This window comes from Schistocerca nitens, chromosome 5, assembly GCF_023898315.1.
Source record: "Schistocerca nitens isolate TAMUIC-IGC-003100 chromosome 5, iqSchNite1.1, whole genome shotgun sequence".
NCBI classification, from domain to species: Eukaryota; Metazoa; Arthropoda; class Insecta; order Orthoptera; family Acrididae; genus Schistocerca; species Schistocerca nitens.
In genome coordinates this window covers 762,856,500-762,865,406 of record NC_064618.1, presented here as the reverse complement: position 1 = coordinate 762,865,406, position 8,907 = coordinate 762,856,500, and positions in this window count along the sequence as shown.

Below are 8,907 nucleotides of genomic sequence, written 5' to 3'. Positions count from 1 at the left end.
AGCTTTACTTCTGCCAGTACCAAGTCTTCTACCTTCCAAGGCGACGAGGTACTGGCAGAAGTAAAGCTGTGAGGACGGGGCGTGAGTCGTGCTTGGATAGCTCAGTTGGTAGAGAACTTGCCCGCGAAAGGCAAAGGTCCCGAGTTCGAGTCTCGGTCCGGCACACAGTTTTAATCTGCCAGGAAGTTTCATATCAGAGCACACTCCGCTGCAGAGTGAAAATCTCATTCTGGAAACATCCCCCAGGCTATGGCTATGCCATGTCTCCGCAATATCCTTTATTTCAGGAGTGCTAGTTCTGCAAGATTCGCAGGAGAGCTTCTGTAAAGTTTGGAAGGTAGGAGACGAGGTACTGTTAGAAGTAAAGCTGTGAGGACGGGGCGTGAGTCGTGCTTGGGTAGCTCAGTTGGTAGAGCACTTGCCCGCGATAGACAAAGGTCCCGAGTTCGAGTTTCGGTCCGGCAGACAGTTTAAATCTGCCAGGAAGTTTCATATCAGCGCACACTCCGCTGCAGAGTGAAAATCTGATTCTGGGGTTTAGTAACTGTTGGGAGAGTGGTGGTGTGGGGAGGGAGGGGGGGGGGTTAAAACTGTGGAGGGAGACAAATTCTTGAATACAATAAGTAAATTCCAGTTGTTGTAGGTAGCAGTAGTTCGTTAGAGATATTTGAGAGGGGGGGGGGGGGCGAGTTGCATCAAATCAGATTTTGAACTGAAGACCACGACAACAACAGATCCTCATTGCAAAATACTTGTCTTATGTCGTCTTTATGTTTTTGACCATAAAGTGTTCGGACACCGTGGGAAGTTTAGCACTGTGAAAGAGTCGTGAACAAGGTACCGCGTTTAACACAGACAACCCGTGGCCTGCACGACGTTTGTGTCCATCCGGGCAAAACAAAAGTGAACTGTGCTGCCTTTGAAGCAGACGGCGCAATTCCAGTGTGGGAGGAGCCAGTCCAATGAGGCTTCTATAGACACGCGAGGCGCACTGCCTCCCCCTCGAGTGACTGCACACGAATAAAGCGGGTGTCCGGTCACAGGTGGGCAGAATGGCCGACAGTGACAGCAGCCGCAGCGGATGGCGGACAAAGGCGGCGCGGATGCCCTGCCGGGGACTCCCCGCGGAGTCCCCACTAATGGGGCTGGACTGTCCAGAGTTGGCGCTGGCAGCGGCACGGACTTTTGGCAAACGAGGCCCGCAGTCCTCCTCAAAAGCTGACGACTGTGCGGGTGATACATCATGCTGAGCACCCGCGGCGACACACAATGCCGCCGACATTAGAAAGCGCTCTCGTACCACGAACGATCCGCGCGTCCTCCTCTTCAAGTTCCCGTTTCTTCTTGACCAGCGAAAAACGCGCAATCCAGGGGTGCGCAGGAATTCCGAGCGACGGCTTTGCAATCATTAGCATGTCGACACCTTCTGTCGGAAGCTCTTTTTCCATCCATTCCTGTGACGTAGACGAGACTGAAACAAAATAGGGAAGGAGTCGAGACACATAAAAACATGTAAACATTATTAAACATTTCTTACTTAGCGTACGGTTTGTAACACGCCCAGGAGTACGAATGGCAAGGGAGGGACACTTTTAAACTGACTTCACATTTCGTGACCATTTCTTTTCTTGACCTTGCGCCCTGTCCACACCACGTACCTGGTAATCCCGCGGCGGTCGTACTGTTCTGCTCCACACTGCTGCTGGCTTGCCTGAAATTATGTATCGAAATATGCAAGCGAATATGGGGAGCCACTCAACACTAAAACACAACATTGTTCGACATATGGTATGAACAACTATATTCTGAGACGATTAAAGGAAAATCGCAGGTTGCACTGTTTACATTCTAATTCAGAAGTGTTATCCCAATTAATGGATGATTAACAGTCCACAAAATATCATTTAGACGAGCGTACGCGTAACCGACACGACGCGGGTGATTGTTGATGATGCGGAAGCCGAATGATCGAACGAAAGTTCTTACGCTCGTCACATATACAGATACCTGGTAATAGTCCTCCTTGTCACTAGTAATGATATAACACTGTTCGTAAAGTTAATTTTTCAGTTTTCAGTTCTCACTTGTACGAGCGTGCGCGTAACCGTCGCGGCGCGGTTGTTGATAATGCGGAAACGCGATGATCGAACGCACGTCTACACCCTCGCTACAAGACACTGGCACTTGACTGCACTCGTTTATGGTAACTAATTTCTACTGATTCACATTTGTTAATTCTGGGAGACCGAACACGGCGCGGATGATTGATGCTGTGCGACACGCAACGACAGGAAACATAAATACGTTATCGGCGGCACTGCTCATTTTTAATTACTTCTTGACGCACTTTCCTCTGAATTATTTCCATATTTAATCACTTTACTGTAATAGACTTGTAGCAACACTTCAACCTGAATACTAACAATGCTTCTTACATGCAGAGCTACACACTACACAACATAACAGTTTCGTGTCCTGTGCTCGACTCTGCAGACCCGGCTACCCACAAACTAAGCCAGCGATATGACAATACGCTTACAGGCTACGGTACGAGTTGACAATTGAAAGTTCCCCAGTGCTGAAATATGTGCGGAAATGACACATAGTTTTATAATTAGTGTCAAACAATCTCCATTCAAACAATGTCCACTTTCCACGAGAACAAGAAAACATTTACGACAATGGACCATCGAAAGAAAAATATCGATGACTGAGAAATTGCTGTAAGCAAAACGCTTCGTAATGTTTTACATTTTATCCGCTTTGCATTCACCATTTTACATTCACAATTTTTGTATAAAATTCACCGTTAGAAACATCAAGACACCAATTCCCACCAAGGTAATTGTATTTCTTTCGGATTTTTCCCGCCTTTTGTTCCGAGTGGTTCGATTTCGCTCACCACAAATTCCTCTCCTGTGACAACCTTTTCTTCTCAGTGTTCAACTGCAACCTACGTCCTCAATTATCTCTTGGATGTATTCCAATCTCTGTTATCCTCTACAGTTTTTATTCTCTGCAGCTCTCTCTGGTACCATGGAAGTTACTTCGTAGCGTCTTTGTAGATGTGCGATCATCCAGTCCCTTCACCTTGTCAGTGTTTTCAGTACATCCCTTTCCTAGTCGATTCTGTGTAGAACCTCCCCACTGCTTATCTTATAATACCACTTAATTTGCAATATTCGTCTGTAACACCCCATCACAAATGCTTCGATTCCCTTATGTTCCGGTTTTCCTACAATGCATATTTCACAGCCGTTCAGGCAGTGCTCCAAACACACATTCCCGGAAACTTCGTCGTCAAATTAAGGGCCATGTTCTATACCAGTAGACATGTCTTGGCCAGGTATGTCCGTCATGCCAGCGCTAGTCTGCTTTTTGACATATTTCCGTCCATCATGGGTTATTTTGCGGTCTAGGTCGCAGAATTCCTTAACTTTACCTACTTCGTGATCACCAATTACGATGTTAAGTCATTATATTGTTCATTATAGTCAACACATACTTCCTTCTTCATATTCAATGAGGATAGCCATTTCATTAGCGAATCTTACAACTGACACCCTTTCGCTTTCAATTTTAATCCAACTCTTGAACCCACCTTTTATTTCCGTCATCGTTTCTGCGATGTATCGATTGAACAGTAGGGGAGGGGGATCAGACTACATCCCTTTGTTACACCCTTTTCACTTCGAACACTTCGTTCTTGGTCTTCCAGTTTTATTATTGCCTCTTGCTTCATATACATATTGTACATCTTTCCCTACAGCTCACCCCTATTTTTCTTAAAATTTCGAACTTCTTTCATCATTTTTCAGTGTGTAACGCTTTTTCTAGGTGACAAATCACATGAAACTATCTTGATTTTGCTATCTTCAGAATTATGTGAATGATATTTATCCGGAAGTCTGATGGTGCGTCACCAGTTTCATATATTCTACTCACCAAGGAGTCGTTTTATTGCCCCCCCAATGATCATTCCGATGTGAAGTTATGTATCCCTTTTGTCTTACTTGATTTTAAATGTTCCAAAGCATATTAATTTCTGATTTTAATACTGGCCTCTTCAGTCTTTGAGGTTCGCGACTTATTCTCAAAGATATTTCAAGGTCATTCTGGTTAGTTTATTTCATCCACTCAGTAAGTATGTTCAAAGAATAGCAATCACTTCTTCCTCATTGGTTGTGATATGTTTTCTGCGTTCTAAGACACTCTAATGTTACTCCTTAAATTCCAATAATCGGAAGAATTTACGTTACATATATTCCTTATTATTATTCTTTCTAATACTTCTAATGTTTCAAGTGCATAATTGAGTGCCTAATATTTGCTGACATATTGGTATTCGGGTTTCCATGCTGTGTTTTAGTGGCTTATTTTCAGGTATTTAGAAAGATTATTTCAATACTGTGCATCCTTTTCCCTACAGTATATTGTTGTAAACGTTTTCTTGGATTGTTTCCCCCAGATATTTGAATTTCCTTTCCTTCTCTGTTATACCAGTATTAGTTCTGAAAAATATTCAGGAGCGCTTCTCACAAATTTAGTTTATCGCTTTCTGCTGCAGGAAACCGACATGTACTGCTACACTAGTAAGAGTTTTAGCAGATAGCTCAAAATACTCTAAAAATCCTACGAAATTTGTTGTAAAACTTTTACTCTTTCTTTTTAGCACGAATGGTAAACATGAGAAGGACTAGAGATAAGCCATTGCTGTGTCTGAGAACTGTATTTCTTTGAAATATGCATCAGCGTGCTTTACTTTTGAGATTCTGTGCTTCCTTTTAGTATCATTGGTGTTGGACAGGGTACTGAAAAATAAGCTCTAGTAGGTTATGGACATAAAACAAATTCCTAAATGTCTTATACACGTCCTGAAGAATTTCTACCATATGACTCACATGTGTGTCAAGAAGATTCCTCAAGAAATTTCGTTTCTAAGTACAGAAACACTAATGTCCATTATAGGTGTAGTGAGGGGAGAAAGAAAATCCGAATAAAGAAATGCATCAGTCTCTCAGTACCTATGTATACTGGTAACCTATATCGTTAAATCGTGCGTTGTCTACATAAATGGAACTATCACGTGGAATGGATAAGCGTATAAGTCTTTCGAATGGGAATGCCAAATACCACATGGAAAGACTGACAATGTGTGAAAGCATTTGTTACTAATCTCTGAATGAAAATCAATGCACGAAAAATAGCAAATAAATAAATAAATTGCCCATAAATAGGCAACGCGATCTGCTACTGTTCGATTAAATGGTTGGCTCCAAATCACTGGAAACAGAAATTATCGTAAAATACCTAGGAGAATCTGTCCGGAGCCACATGAGGTAGAACAACGATATAAAACAAATTTTAGGAAAAATCAGATGGCAAGCAGAGAATAGTTACGAGAATCTTAATGAAATGCAGTCCATCCACGAAAGAAACAGCTTACAAAGACTTGCTCGGCCGATTCAAGAGTATTGTTTTATTTGTGTGCTCCTTGAATGGTTGTTTGCATAAATCTGGTACTACATGCATCTAAATCTGAGTGACTAATCGTTATTTACAAAGCTCTTCCCCACAACGTTCGCGAATGGAAGAGAGAGGAGGGAAAATGATAATAGTACAAGTATTATCCGCCTCACACCGTAAGGTGGGTTACGGAGTGAAGATGTAGATGTAGAACACAAATTTTTGTGGAGCACACTGTATCCTTCTCCATACACCATAAGGTAGCTTTCATACCAAATCTGTAGAGTCAGATCTGCGTAAATAAGAGAAATAATATCCACATATGCACCGACTGCGCAAATCTCTTACAGGTATCTGCAGATATTAAAATTTTGTAGATTGCTTTTGTCCGTTCGGTACTCCAGAAATCTGACGGTAGACTTGCACTTGGCTTGAACTTTCGTCTGCTGAAACTGGACCTCGTAATTTACATTCCATTGATTACGAACATACAGACCTATCATGATCACATTTTAATATAACTGCCTGTCATATTCTTGATAACTTTCGTTAGTTATACCTTCCTATGATAATTAGTAGAAGCTATTGTAAACTGTCGCAAGTATGCGTAGACTACGGTAGTTTTGGTCAGTAAAGATCGCAACCACTTTACCTGATCGTTAGATGTGTTGCATATCTATTGGGCGTTACCCCATTCTGGTCGCTCTGTTTGGGTATGTGATCAGTGTCTGACTGGATTCCCCTAGATACCGGAAGCGGCGAACCGTCTAGAAGCTGCGTTACGATGTAAGGTAACTATAATTTCGCACCTTACAAGCACTCATCTACATATTTTGCTGTGATTTACAATCGGAATTAGATATCATTTGATAGGTTGTACATTGTATATATGAATATTTAAAGAAGACTGACATCGTCACGTACACCTTGTAAATAGTTGTTATCGCCTATTGCATGAAAGGTGATGGAGTGTTGTGGGGCGGCGGATAGAATTAATTGTTATATAAAAGTTTGAATGTTGAAACATTGCATTCCTTGCTGTTTTAACCATATGTGCGGCGACGGGTGGAACTATTGTTGTTAAAAATGTTCCTATTATTTAGAATGTTATTTATGCTGTCTTTCGCCGTTCTCAACACTGGCTCTCTAACTACAATATTGGCAACCAGAAAGTGATTAGCAAAACGTGAAGCCTGTAATTAGATTTCCTAGTGCCCACTTCATCTGAGAATACACTTATAGTTACAGCTTATAGCTCTGAGGAATTAGGAGATTGTCCGGGATTTATAATCAAAAACGGTCTTGAAAAAACGTTCTGTATTCTGAAAGTCACAGATGAAAACAAAAGAATCCACACAATCTAACTAACAGAGCAGTTCAGAGTCTAATGCGCTGATGCAACTATAAATGTCCAAATTAAATGTTTAAATGAATGCTCGCCGTAATTTGATGATAAGGTTCATCAAACGCCACGCTAAATAATGGTAGAATGTTTGTCCCGCGGCGGCACGTGAAAATACGACAATACGCAAACTGAAGATCGATAATTATAAAGTCAACCCAGAATTAACACTTCACGCGAAAATAATTTCATGGTTACACGTATCCCGAGCAACTTAATACGGCATCCGAGGCTGTTTGTAGCAATGATACCGACGCGACGCGACTCCCGACACAGATGGCGTGCTATTCAGCGTCTGGAGAGAACTGGGGCCTTGCTTCCTGGCGCAGCTTTCTTATATATAAAGCCGCGGTGCGGACGGCTAAGGGAACGCCTGATCAAATCGGCTCTCCCGACGAGCCGCTGGGCTAGTAATGCACCACTTTAAGTTACCTAATAAATCATAGCTTCTCTTGCTGATGGCCGATGAAGCTCTTAATTTAAATGTGCATTCAGCACGCAGGTAAGTATTGATAATAAAATTTTTACGTGGCTAAGTTAAATATTTTGGGCGAGAGAATTAATTTAATTACACTGCACGCAGTAGACGAGCTCTGAACTGGCCCTTTGGAGATACGCTATCGCTATAGTTTTATAGGTATTCAAATGAAACTTCTCACATCTTCATAGTTATAGCGGATCTCCAACCTACTTAAATATAAACATCCTAGCCTTATTTATTAGCCTACTTAATCTATCTTGCTTCCTTAAGTTTTAAGACAAAAACCAGAAAATATTGAATTTCAACTAAAATCTTAAATTGTGAGATCCAGAAGACTGTTTCTATTAAATATTTATGAAAAAGGAATCTGATTATAAATTTTGAAGTCTCTAGCTCTTTTCTGTTGCGCCAATGATTTTTACAGAAAAACGTTCAAATTTCGAAAATGGCTAAAGTTATCGAACTGATATTCCACAAACATTAATTTAGTATTACTCCTGACATGCTAGAAACATTTTAGGTTATTCACTAGATTTTTAAAGTATTGCGCAACATTTATGACGTCAGAGCTAGTTACAATGGACTGGCTGGCACACAATGGAAAGACTGATGTGAATTTATTACGGCGTGAGTAGGCTGCTTCCCTACAGTGTCTTTACTATCGCCGGCCGAAGTGGCCGTGCGGTTAAAGGTGCTGCAGTCTGGAACCGCAAGACTGCTATGGTCGCAGGTTCGAATCCTGCCTCGGGCATGGATGTTTGTGATGTCCTTAGGTTAGTTAGGTTTAACTAGTTCTAAGTTCTAGGGGACTAATGACCTCAGCAGTTGAGTCCCATAGTGCTCAGAGCCATTTGAACCATCTTTACTATCCAAACAGCGTAATGAATGATTGCCTATACTAGCAGAGGTAGGAACGGCAGTGGAAATGAAACGGCAGGCGTAAATCAGGCGCTGGGTGCAAAAGCCAGCACAGGTGTGTTAGTCCTGCTTAACACAGGAAGTAATCCAAGACCCATGGTCGGGGCACGTGAGCGCTCAAGTACAAGACAGCGACGACCGGCCGGTTTTGTAGCGGGGCCGGAAGGATAACCGAATAATACTTTGGAAACTCTGAAAATCTTGGACGTTACAGATAGGAATGAGGAAGCGTTACCTCGGAAATCACGCAGGCTAGGTTATTTCTGAAGATTTTTACTCTGAGAAGTGTACCATTGTATGGATGCCCAATTAACGGTATACGTATTTCCTCACAAACCTTCCGCGCTGGACGACAAAAATCTAAAATATGGTTGGTCGGCGTTTGGAAGAATCTGTAGAGAGGGAGAACATTCTGTGGTTTCGAGAATATGATTCGGCTTCTGAGGTTACGAGGGAGGGGAGCCGAGCTTTGGTGGGTGGTCAGTGGTGGAGAGAAAGAAGTCTTCCGTTTTGAGCGCCCGTGTTTGACGGTCGCTCAGTATCAGCGTTTGTTGCTACACACGGACTTGTTGTCGTTGCTCTCAGGAGATTTTATAGTTATAACGGTTAGGCACTGTACTGTTACGAACTTATATACGAT